The sequence below is a fragment of the Podarcis raffonei genome, chromosome 13 (assembly GCF_027172205.1).
Source record: "Podarcis raffonei isolate rPodRaf1 chromosome 13, rPodRaf1.pri, whole genome shotgun sequence".
Classification (NCBI taxonomy): domain Eukaryota; kingdom Metazoa; phylum Chordata; class Lepidosauria; order Squamata; family Lacertidae; genus Podarcis; species Podarcis raffonei.
In genome coordinates this window covers 1,598,313-1,613,224 of record NC_070614.1, presented here as the reverse complement: position 1 = coordinate 1,613,224, position 14,912 = coordinate 1,598,313, and the positions used below count along the sequence as shown (strand labels likewise).

The 14,912-nt window shown below is 49.8% G+C and overlaps 1 pseudogene; it reads left to right on the top strand.

The window, feature by feature from the left end:
* Window positions 1-7,978: 7,978 nt before the first annotated feature.
* On the top strand, window positions 7,979-11,141 carry LOC128400219 (uncharacterized protein K02A2.6-like; annotated as a pseudogene).
* Window positions 11,142-14,912: the final 3,771 nt, after the last annotated feature.

The window sequence follows — 14,912 nt, the reverse complement described above, 5'->3', positions numbered from 1 at the left end:
CAGGCCAAAGCACTCATTAAACAACATGTAGCAGACATAGAGCGCCAACTGGATCTAGCCAGGACCCCAACTTTTATTGCCAATGAATCTATCAGGTACTCTGCCTCCCTCATGGCATATCTAACTAAACTTGAAGTCCTAAGCATCGTAGGGCCTTTACCCTGGCACGATGTCACACCCTCCTCTCGGCTGTCATTGAAGGTTGATATAGGAAGAGAGACAATGCCGCTGTGATTCTGGACAAACAGAAACAATAGAGCATGTGCTTCTCCAGTGCCATTTGTATTAGCCTCATCTACCCACTCATCTCCCCATAAGTACCCAGGGTGCACAGGGCAATTCTATACCTCCCTGCTGCTTTCAGATACCAATCCTGCTACAACATACAACGTATGTTGCATAGCAGTGCTCAAAATTTGTCGGATCATGACCTGCGCCACAAACTAGATTTAATGAACACTCATATTGGAGTGCTTTGTAAATCGATAGCCATAGCCTTTTATATACTAACCTTTTATGCTCTTCCACATCTGTTTAATGCTCCTAACCCTTCTTTTAGATTCTTTTAGCTTCTTATAGTTTTTTATATTTACCTTCTGTTTTAATAATTTTAGCTTTCCAAAATGTTTTACAGATTTTAAATGATTGTACCTCACCCTACTTATGCTGGTCTATGACCGTAATAAATATTTTATTTGATTAATAATAGGCCCCCCAAAAGGGGAGGGTGGAAGTCCAGAAGATTCCTAGGAATCTTGTTTTTATTATTTATGTTTGATATATCTCTGTAAAATTTTAATTTGAAAAACCAAATAAATAAATTTGTAAAAATAGAAAGGGGGGGGAGAGGACGGAACTGAACTGGCTCAGTCAGGCAATATGCCTTCTGCACAATTTCAGATGGAAGTTCTTTGCAAAAGAAGAAGGAAAAATTAAAGTTTAGGGTTTTTCAGATTAAATGATATTTGTTAAATTTTCAGCAGCACAAAAAAAATCCACAAAAATGGCAGCAAAAAGTTAGTGTACAAAGCATTATTTATCAATTTGGTCTGTCCACAGGGTTATATTCACTGTAAATGACATTTATTACAATGTATCGCCACTATCCCTTCTACAAGAAGTCATGTTTTTAAGTTAGTTTTGCTTCTATGAATAATTCTGTCTTCCTCTATGCTTCTTCCTTAAGAAGCTAAAATGATTTCTGTGGCTGAGGGGGAAGCGGACCCCAATCTGCAGCACATACATCCCAAGCAGTGCTTGTAACCATCTCTAGAAGGAAAACACTATCCCCTTTTGGGCTTTTTGTAAAGGCCAATAAAAGAACAACCACCACACCATCAAGACAAGCATGGATGACAGACTGGAGTACTGGGCCCAAGCTAACAAAATGAATTTCAGTGGGTGTAGATGTCAGGTTCTGTACTTGGGCAGGAAGAGCCAGCTGCACATATATAAGGTGGGGGACACCTAGCAGTACATGTGAAAAGGACAGAGGACCACAATCTGAACATGAGTCAACAGTGTGATGCAGCAGCAAAAAAAGAAGAAGAAAAAGCTATTGCTAATCTAGGCTGCCTCAACAGAAGTATAGTGTCCAGATTGTTATGTACAGTGGTACCTCGGGTTAAGTACTTAATTCGTTCCAGAGGTCTGTTCTTAACCTGAAACTGTTCTTAACCTGAAGCACCATTTTAGCTAATGGGGCCTCCCGCTGCTGCCGCGCCACTGGAGCACGATTTCTGTTCTCATCCTGAAGCAAAGTTCTTAACCCAAGGTACTATTTCTGGGTTAGTGGAGTCTGTAACCTGAAGCGTATGTAACCCGAGGTACCACTGTAATCTTAAATGCTTCGGCATTTAATACCACTGTATTAAGATTAGCTGCAGTTCTCACTCAGGGCCACCAGTATCCAAATGAAGGATTGAGAACTGTTGCTCACTGATTGGTTAGCTAGTTGGGAGTTGTTACAGTTACAAGTTACTTAGTATTCTATAAAGCACCCAGCTAGGCTGCAGCGAGTCTGACTCCAGGAGCAGTTCTAACAGCTGCAATAAAGAGCTGTGGATCTAACAGAGCTGTGTCCTTCGTCCATCATTCCCACTATTTAACACTGGTGACGAAGGTGGGATCAGATGAAACAAGACACAGCCAGAGCTGAACTGCTGAGCTGAACACTCAAGAGCGGAGATATCGCCGAGGCTAGCGTCCCTCCCTCACCATTCAACCGGCACCGGGAAAACATGGCGAGGGTTTGTTGCTCGTCTACGCCAGCAGATACTCTACCAGCACTGGGAAACAAGAAGGCATCGGCAAGGTATGCTAACAAGGACTGCCACGCTGTCACCAACTGCCGTTGCTCAGCCGAGCTGACAGTTGGCTGGGCTGACGGGTCGGAACACAGGAAAATTTATGTCACCGTGACTATTGAGGGCAAACCATGTGACATGGAAGTTGAACTCTGCCATGTCCATCGTCTCTTGGAGTACCATCAAAAGGTTGATTCCCCAATTATCTAAGAAACAATTGGACTCCACCTACCTGCATTTGAGGGATTATCAGGGAAATAACATTCCGGTTGCAGGTGTGGACAAGTTCAAAGTGACCTTTATGGAATTTTTGGGACCGCTGAAATTAGTCGTGGTCGATGGAAATCGGCCCAGCTTGCTGGGACTGGACTGGTTTGCGTCCCTGGGGTTGGAAATTACAGGCATCCACAGTGTTTCACAGTCAGAAATAGACGCCATCATCACAGAGTTTTTGGAAGTGTTTGATGGAACCTTGGGACAGTACGTGGGGTCACCCATCTCCTTTAACCTTGATCCGCTAATCAAACCCATCAGAGTCAAGCCTCGACGTGTACCATTTGCACTCAAGCCTAAGGTGGATGAACAACTGGACAAGCTGATCACACAGGGGGTCCTGGAACCCGTAGACAAAGCTAAGTGGGAGACTCCCATCGTGACGCCCATCAAGCCTGACGGAGCAGTGCGCATCTGTGCTGACTATAAGTGCACGATAAACAAGGCGCTCCAACAGCATGCGTACCCCGTCCCTGGCATCCAACACTTACTACGCTCACTGGAAGAGGGCGAGGTTTTTGCGAAACTCGATCTTGCTCAGGCCTACCAGCAGCTGCCGGTAGATGACGCCACTGCCAAGGCCCAGACGACCCACTCACCGTGGGGCTGCAGTTTGGAGTCAGTGTGGCGTCATTCCCACTATCTAACGCAGATCAAGGGAAGTACAGTAATAGTCCCACTCTCTCCTGCCTTGGTCAGAAGACACCTGGAATACAGTGTCCAGTTCTGGGCACCACACTTTACGGAGGAGGAGATTGACAAGCTGGAACATGGGCAGGGGAGGCTGACTTGGGGTTGGGGTTGTTTTCTCCTGCTCTGGAGGATAGAACTCAAACAATGGCTTCAAGTTACAAGCAATATTTTGACGAAACATCCGGAAGACCTTTCGGACAGTAAGAGCTGTTTGGCAGTGGAAGAGACTCCCTCGGGAGGCGGTGGCCTCTCCTTCCTTGGAGGTTTCTAAGCAGATGTTGGGTGGCCCTCTGTCACGGATGCTTAGCTCTGATTCCTGCATTGCAGGGGGTGGGCTAGAGGACCTCGGGGGTCCGTATCAAATACCTATTTTTGGTAACAGTTTTGAAAAAAGTATACGTCGAACGCCGCTAGGTTCCAGAGAAGATGTCACGCCGCAGCGACTACAGTTCCCAGCATACATTTGCGCGCTCCGTGCTTGTTCTTCAGCCCTTCTTCCAGCGGTGCATGCTGGGTAACATAGTCCTCCCAGTGGCTGGTTTCCACACAGATGCCGATGGGAGGTTGCCGGAAATGCCTCCCTCCCGAGGCATGCTGGGTAGTGTAGTCTGCCCATGCCGCTAATCTCCGCAGGAATAGCCGGCGGGCCGAAGGAGCTCTGTGCAAGGCATGCTGGGAAGTGTAGTCCTCTCCCGCTGGAACGGCTCTCAGGCTGCAGTCCTGGGCGACCCTGCTCAGTCCTGCTCGGGGGGCATAGCATAAGGGGACGCTGGATATAGAAAATGGATCATCTTGGGTTTGCGTGATTTTCACAGGAGATCTCCCCCAAAGGGCCAGCACATCACAGATCACATCTGCCTCCGCTGACTAAACTGCAACCTTCCTGGATCTGGTGCTCTGTAGCAGCCGGGCTGTGATGCAAAGCATGGATCCCAGGAGCGGGTCCTGATTCCACACGGGGCCCTCTTGAGACCCCCAGCAAAATGCTCTTGGATCCTTCCTTCCTTCCTTCCTGTGACGGTGCGGTGTATGCACAGCTGTGCTGCTGCCTGATGGATTAAGGCAACCTTGTAAAGTGAAATATAATTCGAATAATTTCAGTAGTAGCTTTAAGAAAGACATGAGACCTAAGACAAATTAAGGATTAGTTAAATTATGAGAGACGTGTGTACCGGCAACAAGTAATATATAATTGAAGTAAGGAATAGACGTGAAGTTGGGTCTATAGTTCAAAGACCAAATCTTGCTTTATTGTTCTGTAAATAATTTTGTGTTCATTATTATTTTCATTTGTATTTTTGGTTTTCTTCCTTTTCTCTCTCTCAGTGTTTCAACAAAAAAGCAAATGAATTTATTTTTTAAAAAAAGAAAGAAATATGAAACTGACAGAAATAAATTCTATGATGCTTTCCTTTCCTTTATTATCTCGGAGAGAGACTTCTTAACCTGAATACTGTTTGATTTTTCTTGTTTATCCTTCCTTATGACAACACACCATTGATCATCACCAGGGTTTACTGGAGATTGCTTTTGAGTCTATAGACTTTTCTTAGCTATTGACTTCCTGGGTTTGTTCACTGTGATTGCCTTTTCGCAATCCTTGAGGCTCTGTGACTTGGAATCGTGGTTTTGTGCAACTTTGTCTAGATTTTACAGTTCAGTCAGTGGAAATGGATATGATCTGTGATTTGACCGAGGTTTTGGAGGTTTCTTCTGTAAAAGTCATCTGAAGTCAAGCAAGATCCATTTTTTAAATGTCCTGAATTCAACTGTTGCCTTCATCCTGGCAACATTACATTGCAAGTGATAAGCTTAATGGGGAAGGATAGTGTTGCCAAGAGGATGCATTTGCAAAAGTTGGATTTCTCATAACTGCCAGAGCGGCGCCTGCATTGTAAGTCGACCCCCCAGCATGAATTATTAAGTCCCATTCATTGCCCTGGAATTAAAGCCATCTCAGTTAAGCGCTTTGGTATGTTTATCCACACACAAAAAATTTCTTCTACACCCCAAGACCAGGCCTTGTTAAGAATCTGATTCTGACCCAAATGCAGAAGAACACTTAACTCCGGAAACGAGGGGTGCTGAGACTTCCGCTTATATCCTCTGCCCTAGAGCAGTTCCTCAGTGTTGTGGTGTGAAAAGGGTATTCTGCACATGCCTAGAGGTACTCCTGTCTTGCTTACTACTTTTTGTGTTTCAAGACTTCCATTGTTATGATATAACACAAAGCTGTATGTACACAGAAAGGGTCTTTGGCACATTATATGTGTTGATTGGCTTATAAATGCCAGGACGGCTGTATTACCATCATCTTTTTGTGTGTGAAATACAGCAGAGAATTATGCAATTATCGCTATCTACACTACATATTATTTTCATCTGACCTCATTGTTTGCAACGCCCGCAAAAAGATAACCACACAACACTCCATGCATTTGATGAAGTGTGCTGTAATCCACCAAAGCTTACACCATAATACATCTTTTTGTTTTTAAAGTGCCTTAAGACTCTTTGTTGTTCATCTTATACATGTCAGCTCAGAAGTAAGTCCCATAAAGTTCACTGTGGCAGACTGCCAGGAAACTGGGCAAAGAGTTGCAGGCTTAGGCATGTTTTATACTTTTACAGTATTTGATATGGTTGTTGTGCAGTGTTAAGAGGTTTTGGGGCAACGTGCCACCAGTATGCCAAAGACACACATCTATACTTCTCCATGACATCTGAGTCAAGAGAGGCTGTGCATGACCTGGACCACTGTCTTAGCACGATAATGGACAGGATGAGGATAAATAAGCTGGACTGCGAAGATGGAGACACTCTGGGTGGGTGGTTCTCATGTCTGGGAGGTTGGTCAGTTGCCTCCATGTGAAAGAGCAGCTTTGTAGTTTGGGGTGGCTTTGTTGCTGGAGGCTCCGGCAGCCTCAGTGGCTGAGTGCCTTTTACTAGATATGGCTGGTGTACCAGCAATGATGGCTGTTCTTGGAGGGGGTAGTCAGGCCACAACGATTCATGCACTAGTCACCTTGATTCTAGATTCAGGTAGGTAACCGTGTTGGTCTGACGCAGTCAAAATAAACATAAAAATAAATAGTCCAGTAGCACCTTAGAGATCACCTAAGTTAGTTATTGGTATGAGCTTTCGTGTGCATGCACACTTCTTCAGATACACTGAAAGAGAAGCCACCAGACCCTTATATATTGTGGGAGAGTGGGGTGGTGTTTTCCTGAGAAAAACCTTCCCCTCCCAACACTCCCACTAAGGGTCTGGTGGCTTTTGTTTCAGTGTATCTGAAGAAGTGAAAGCTTATACCCAGAATGTTATGTACTGAGTTGAATAGGATCCAAACTGCAGCAGTCTGATTGGTCCTAGAACAATAGGATTCAGAATGCAGCAGTCTGATTGGTCCTAGAACAATGCAGCAGTATGATTGGTTGGCAGGAACTACCCAATCATGCTCCAGATAGAAGTGAATCCACAACCTGATTGGCTTACAGTAGAATTCCGGAATTAGCCAATCATGTGCAGCCCATTGTGTAAATAATGTATATAAAGCAGATACTTTGAGGGGACTTTCATTCATTCCTCCTCACCACTATGAGCTGAATAAAGAGCATGAAATCACTTTGTGACTCTGAGTATATTTCACTGGCGACGAAGGTGGGACCCCGCTGAGCTGCCTGCCACACACAGCACCGCAGCACTGCCACCTGCCGCACCGCTGCCTCGCACCGTGTATCCAGGCTTCAGCTCCGGGACACAAGGAACTCAGAATGGCAACCGACAACAGCTTCTCGCCATTCAACCCAGCATCGGGAGACTGGGAAGCGTACGCCTCCCGTTTCACCTTCCTCCTAGAAGCCAAAGGGGTCACCGACGAAGAAGACGCCAAGAAGAGGGCGATATTCTTCAGCGTCTGCGGAGAGGAGACGTTTGAAATCACCCGGGCTCTCCTTGCGCCTGAAGACGTCACTACTGTTCCATACAAAACAAGAATGGAACAGCTGAAGGGGCACTTTTCGCCACAGCCCTCAGTGGTGGCTCGTCGAAATGCCTTCTACGCAAAGCGGCAAGCCCCTGGGGAAACCATAACTGGGTTTGTGACCTCTCTCTGCCAAGCCACCTGGTTCTGCAACTTCTCAGAGCTGGAGAACATGCTTCGTGACCGCCTCGTCGGTGGCCTGAAGGATGAGAAGCTGCAACGACGCCTCTACGCTAAGAAGGACCTAACGTTCCAGGTCGCTCTGGAGGAGGCCCTGGCAACGGAAGCTGCTGAGAGGTCGACGCAAGAGGCACGGCCGAGCCAGCCGTCCCAACCGAGGGTCCACCACGAAGACCTCACCGACGACTCAGGATCCAACAGGGAGGAGGTGCACCGAGTACAGCAGCGCACTCAAGCAGCCCACACACCACAGCTGCCTTGAAGAGAAGGAGGGAACTGAGCAAGCTGTGGAGAAAGTCACGAGAGGAGGACCTTCCGTTTCCGCAACGCAGAGTGCAGGCAGTGCAGAAAATCGGGACACATCGCCCGGGTGTGTTGGGCTCGGCCCACCCGACGCCAGGCATCAGATGACCAATCCAAGAGCCCCAGGTCCCGGGGCCCAACGCACCAAGGCAACTCGACAGAGCTCATGGACTTCCAGGTATACCAGTTGCCCCACCCCAACGTAGAGAAAATTTATGTTGACGTACAGATAGAGGGGGCCCCATGCCGCATGGAGCTTGACACGGGTTCAACTCTATCCATAATCTCGGCAAGGACCTTAAGGAAACTGTGTCCTACTGGGGGTCCCAAACTCAGGCCGGCCCCATTCACCCTCCGGGACTTCCAGAAACGTAAGGTCCCCACAATGGGGGTGGGGACCTTCAGGGTGCAATACCGAGGGCGGACGCAGCAACTGGACTTGCTGGTGGTCAAGGGCCCCTACATTAGCTTACTGGGGTTGGCATGGTTTGGACCACTGGGGCTAGCCGTCACCGGGGTGAACCATACTAGCTTACAAGTGGACATGGACGCCATATGCAAGGAATTTCCAGGGGTTTTCGATGGGAAATTGGGACAGTATACGGCCCCCCCCATTGCTCTACAGCTTGACCCCCGCAGTACGACCGGTCAGGCTCAAGGCCCGCCGGGTCCCGTTCGCCCTGAAACCCCGTATAGACGAGGAATTGGACCGGCTCGTGGAACAAGGAGTGCTGGAGCCGGTGCCTAATGCCCCCTGGGAAACCCCAATCGTCACACCCGTCAAGCCTAATGGTTCGGTCCGCATCTGCGCAGACTACAATGGTCAGCCAGTGGTCAGCCATGTTCTTGCCACCCTGGCTGGGTCGAAATTTTTTGGCAAGCTGGACTTGGCCCAAGCATATCAACAGCTGCCAGTAGATGAGGCCACAGCAGAGGCACAGACGATTGTGACGCACAGAGGAGCATTCAGGGTAAAGCGGCTGCAATTCGGTGTCAGCGTGGCACCAGGCATATTCCAGAATCTAATGGACTCGCTCCTTAAAGGGATTCCTGGCGTCACCCCCTTCTTCGATGATGTGTTGATTGCCGGGCCCACACCAGAGGAGTTTGAGGACCGCCTCCGCACCGTTCTGCACCGTTTCCAGACAGCGGGTCTCAAGGTGAAGCGGGAAAAATGTCTACTAGGAGTGCCTCAGGTGGACTTTCTGGGATTTATGGTGGATGCAGAAGGGGTCCACCCGACTGGGGACAAGGTACGGGCCATTTGTGATGCCCCAGCGCCCAAGAACAAGACTGAACTTCAGGCCTTCTTGGGACTATTGAACTTTTACCATTCCTTCCTTCCCCACAAGGCGGCGGTAGCGGAGCCCCTACACAGACTCCTGGACAAGCGGGCCCCTTGGGTGTGGGGCCAGCGCCAGGAGGCCGCATTCCAGGCAGTCAAGGACTTGCTTGTCTCAAACTCGGTCTTGGCACACTTCGACGAGAGGCTGCCGGTGGTGCTAGCATGCGACGCCTCGCCCTATGGAATTGGCGCTGTCCTGGGACACCAACTCCCGGATGGAAGAGAGGTACCAGTGGCATACTTTTCCCAGACACTCAACGCAACCGAGCGGAACTATTCGCAAATCGACAAGGAGGGTCTGGCAATCGTGAAGGGAGTAAAAATATTCCATGATTTCTTGTACGGGCAGCCCTTCACCGTGGTGACGGACCACAAGCCGTTGCTTGGCTTGTTTGCCCCGGAAAAGCAGACCCCCCAAGTGCTGTCTCCTCGCGTCCTCAGGTGGTCAATTTTCCTTGCCAGCTACCAGTATGCACTGATTCACCGTCCAGGGAAGGCGATGGGCCATGCAGACGCCCTCAGCTGGCTACCACTACCGGAAACAGGCCCCAACCCAGCACCTGCACAAGAGGTTATGAGCCTGGAGCTGCTTCCCGACCGCCCCATTCAGGCACAAGAAATTGCACGCCATTCCAAGAAAGATAGGGTCATCTCCTGGGTCCTGGACTGGGTGTGGAGGGGATGGCCCAGCAGCAGCCCCGGGGCAGAATTCGCTGGCTACACAACCTGCAAACATGAACTGTCGGCCCACAAGGGGTGCCTGTTATGGGGAAGCAGGGTTGTTGTTCCCCAGCCCCTCCGCAAAAGGGTCCTCACAGCCCTACACGAGACACACCCAGGGGTAGTAAGAATGAAGGCCCTTGCCAGGAGTTATGTGTGGTGGCCGGGGATCGACGGAGAGATAGAGGCCTGGGTCAAACACTGCCAGGCCTGCCAAGAATCCCGCCCAGATCCCCCAAGGGCCCCAGTCCAGTCCTGGGAGTCCGCCCGAGCACCATGGTCACGCCTGCATGTGGACTTCGCTGGCCCCTTTCAGGGGAAAACATTCTTCATAGTGGTGGACTCCTACACCAAATGGCTGGAAGTCGCACTGGTACCGTCCACTTCTACATCCGCAGCCATCCGGGTACTACGCAGGCTGTTTGCAACCCACGGGCTCCCTGACACTCTCGTCTCAGACAACGGGACTGCATTTACGTCAGGAGAATTCCAAACCTTCACAGCGCAGAACGCCATCCACCACATCCGTTCGGGCGCCATTCCACCCTGCCACCAATGGCCAAGCAGAACGCATGGTGCGGACCACCAAGGACACCCTTCGCCGCATGACACAAGGGGATTGGGAGTACCGCCTTGCCACATTCCTTCTAGCACAGCACAGCACCCCCAGCTCAACGACTGGCCGGAGCCCCGCTGAACTACTAATGGGTCGGCGCCTTGCATTCAGATTGGACCGCCTTCACCCCGATAGAGCTCAGGATGAGGTAGTGTTGGGGGAAGGCAAGAACCCCCGGACCTTCGAGGCTCAGGACCCAGTGTACGCAAAGAATTTTGGGGCAGGCCCAGCATGGGTACCTGCCACAGTCACCAGGGTCACTGGCCCCGTGTTGTATGAGGTGCTAACGGATGGGGGGCAATGCTGGCGCCGCCACTGTGACCAGATACGGCGACGATTCCCGGGAGAAAACCAGGAGGAGGAAAGGGCAGAGGAGTCCCAAGGGAACAGAGGGGCAGTGAGGGCCATAGAGCACGAGGGGCCAGCAGGAGAGGCAGAACCAGTAAATACAGAGAGGACCTGCGAGGCCGAAAGGACACCGGAACCAGAACCACGACTGAGTGAGCCGGTTGCGCCAGACCAAACAGCCCCATCACAGCCAGCATCCTTGGAACATGAGCCAGAACCTGAACCCCGGACCAGGGAACACCGCAGGCCGCAACACACACGTAGGCCACCGGCGTACCTCGAGGACTATGAATGCGACCTCCCGGGCAGGACTGGAACTTAGAGGGGAGGGGTGTTATGTACTGAGTTGAATAGGATCCAAACTGCAGCAGTCTGATTGGTCCTAGAACAATAGGATCCAAAAGGCAGCAGTCTGATTGGTCCTAGAACAATAGGATTCAGAATGCAGCAGTCTGATTGGTCCTAGAACAATGCAGCAGTATGATTGGTTGGCAGGAACTACCCAATCATGCTCCAGATAGAAGTGAATCCACAACCTGATTGGCTTACAGTAGAATTCCGGAATTAGCCAATCATGTGCAGCCCATTGTGTAAATAATGTATATAAAGCAGATACTTTGAGGGGACTTTCATTCATTCCTCCTCACCACTATGAGCTGAATAAAGAGCATGAAATCACTTTGCGACTCTGAGTATATTTCACAGAACAAACTTAGTTGGTCTCCAAGGTGCTACTGGACAATTTCTTTATTTAGTAACCTTGAGTTGTTGAATGAGCTCTAGGTGGGACTGCCCTCACACCTGGGCTGGAGGCTCCAGCTGGAGCAAAACTCTGCGGCCAGACAGTTGATGGAGAAATACTATCCTGAGCTTAAAAGCTTGCCAGGGGAAGAGCAGAACTCCATGTCACACTATTACACTTGCTGCATTGGGGCAAGCATTTCCGCTCGCCTGATGGAATGATCTCCCCCCCACCCCCCTTGCACTGTTCTGGGTGCTCTCCTGGGTCCCTCCCCTGAGCCACTTTGGGGTGGGGCAGAAGAGGAGAAAAAGTCCCAGAGGTGCTTGTGGGACTCTTTGTGTTGGCCCCCACTATGGCGACTGTATAGCTGAGTCCAACCCAAAGTATTTGCATTGATTTTCAAGGCCCTTAACAACTTGGGTCCAGGATGCCTTAAGGACCACCTGATTTCTTAGACCTCTGCCTGATCCCTGAGGTCTCGGGGGGGGGCGGAGTCTGTGTGTGTGGACCTTCACAGCTCATATTCAGCAGGTTCAGGAGCATGGGCCCAATCCTGTGGAACTCCCTCTGAGCTGAGATCAGACAGGACTCTCTCTCTGTTGAACTTCTGGTGCCTAGCAGGCATTTTAAGACAGTCCTGGTTATATAGTTAGGCTTTTTAAAAAGACAAAACAAAACTTTGTCATATTTGTTAAGCTGACTGCACACTGGTTAAATATGATTCTGATTAAGTGGTATACATGCATTGCCAAAATAAAATACAAATTATCAGAAATTGGAAAAATAAATACATAAAGGCTGATTCAGGGGGATTAGGTCAAACTGCCCCCTACTTCCCGAACCCCAGCAAATGCCCATCCATCCCTCCTTCCCTTTTGGAACAGTGATTCCCTTCCCAGGTCCGTTGAGAAGTGTTGTCATCCAGCTGGCATGAATTATTGAATGTTGCTAAATTTTTAATACAGATAGGATGGCTTAATGAGCCCCTGCATTTGCCCTACCCTGTTAGATCCACTTGATAAAGACGCCCACATAGCAACGCCCAGCCTCCCTCTCTTGCTTGCCTGCCTTCTGCTTTCCAAAACGGAGGGGCTGGAAGGCACAGGCCTAACCCCCGTTACACAAGGAGTTCTTCCTTCAGGGCCACTGGAGGTGGTAATGCTGAGCTTGGGTGTTGTCCTAGGAAGCCCTTTTCTCCACACTAAAGCAAAGCTTGGCTACATGGGCATGTGAGTGTTAGTGGAAATAGCAGAAAACTGAGTCATGATATGGCTGCACCCACCTAACGCAGAATAACAGGTAAAACCTTTGCGAACCTCCCCCTGTAGCAGTTTCACAAGCTTCGAGGTGGATTATACTAAACTTGTGTAAGATGTTTTTTCTCACAGACTTCAAGCTACAAGAATTATTGTTCTTGGGGGCTACAGAGGGGGCAAAATATAGTCTGGTTGTGACCTCCCACCCCATCCTGGATAGTCACCTTTGCCCTCACCCCTTGGGTCTCATCCTCCACTCAATCAAAGCCAACAGCAGACTCCCTCAACCTGGTGCCCTCCAGATGCTTTGGACTACAACTCCCATCTACTTCCATCAGCGTGGCAGGTGGGAAGCCTACTGCACAGTGCTGAGGCTGATAGGAATTGTAGTCCAAAGCATATGGAGGGCACCAGGTTGGGGAAGTCTGGCCTACAGAGACATGGAACACCTGTCCACTGCTGGCTGCTCCCTCCCACCGCTTGTCAGTTTCCCTTCCCTCTGCCTTCACCCACAGTGGTCCTAGCACATGGGTCACTCTCCCAGAGGTATCGTATGCAGCCATGCCCGGTTCCTCCTCCTCCTTTGGCGATCCTTCAGAGCTGAGTAAGATGGTCTTCCATGAACATGGTCTGAACAGGGAGTCCATGACTGTGGAGGCCAGTTCTGGATCCACACGTCCTTCCACAGTGGGGACATACCGTAGGTTGGTGAGGGTTTGCAAGCGTGCCTTCCTCTTAGCACGTTTCTCCCTTGCGTCTGGAGTTTGAGCGTCTTCAAAACCCATGGCACCTTTGGTAAAGGCTGTTCTCCAATTGGAGCACTTGCAGGCCAGTGTTTCCCAGTTGTCGGTGTTTGTACTACATTTTTTGGCCTGCCCAGTTCCATGCAGTCCAGGACAGAGGCCCATCCCAGGAACTAGCAGCTGTGGCAAGGAAGATTCTGGGAGCTGCCCTGCAGGGCTACAGGAAAGGGTTAAGGACAGCTGTCAAGCCTCTGTGTCTAGCAGAGTTGTCAAGCCTCTGTGTCTAGCCTCTGTGTCTAGCAGAGGCTTGACAACCATATGTCAGGAGTGCTCTGATGGTGTTTCCTGCTTGGCAGGGGGTTGGACCCGATGGCCCTTGTGGTCTCTTCCAACTCTATGATTCTATGATTCTATGATCTAATCCAGCATCCTGCTCTCACAGTGGCAAACCAGACAGGGGAACCCACAGGCATGATTCGAGCATAAGAACCCTGAGCCCTGAACCTGCAGTTTTCTTGCACTGCTGCAAACCTCAGTTGTTCCTCTGAACATGTGCTGACTTCCCCTCTTGCTTCTCAGTGGCCCAACCTTGTGTTTTACAGTCCTGTTGGCACTCAGCACCTGTGTTTGCTATGCACAAATGTCTTACACACATAGATACCACATAGCAGAGCAACATGTTATACAGTGGTACCTCGGGTTAAGAACTTAATTCGTTCCTGAGGTCCATTCTTAACCTGAAACTGTTCTTAACTAGAGGTACTACTTTAGCTAATGGGGCCTCCCGCTGCCGCCGCATGATTTCTGTTCTCATCCTGAAGCAAAGTTCTTAACCCGAGGTACTATGTCTGGGTTAGTGGAGTCTGTAACCTGAAGAGTGTGTAACCTGAAGCATCTGTAACCTGAGGTACCACTGTAATAACATCAATGAATGGAAACAAACACGATAGAGTGTAACATAGGATGAATGTAGCTCTGATCATCTTCAATAAAATACAGCAGAAGAAAGATATTTTTGCCCAACCAATTTACGAGCATCCCATCGATGTGTGACTGTGCATGTGTGCATTGCGCTGAACCTAGAGGCAACTTTTCAAAGGCCAAAGCAGCCCTAAAAGAGCCCAGAAAGGGCAAAAAATGCACTGAGGCCTGTGGAGAGTTGGAGGTTGAGCAAGGAGGTTGTGCTTTACTTGCAGCCTTGGGCAAGAAGTAAAGCACAAGTCCCTGGGCAAGCTGACTTCCAGGTTGGCGACCGGGGGGTGGGAGCTGTAAGCCCCGGGAACAGCGCAGCAGCAGCGGTAGAGGGGCTTTACCCCGTGGAATCCTGGAATGGAAGAGGGGAAGCGACCCGCAGGGTCCTCTAATCCAGGCCCCGGCAGTGCCGGCACGTCAACTCCAGCCTCC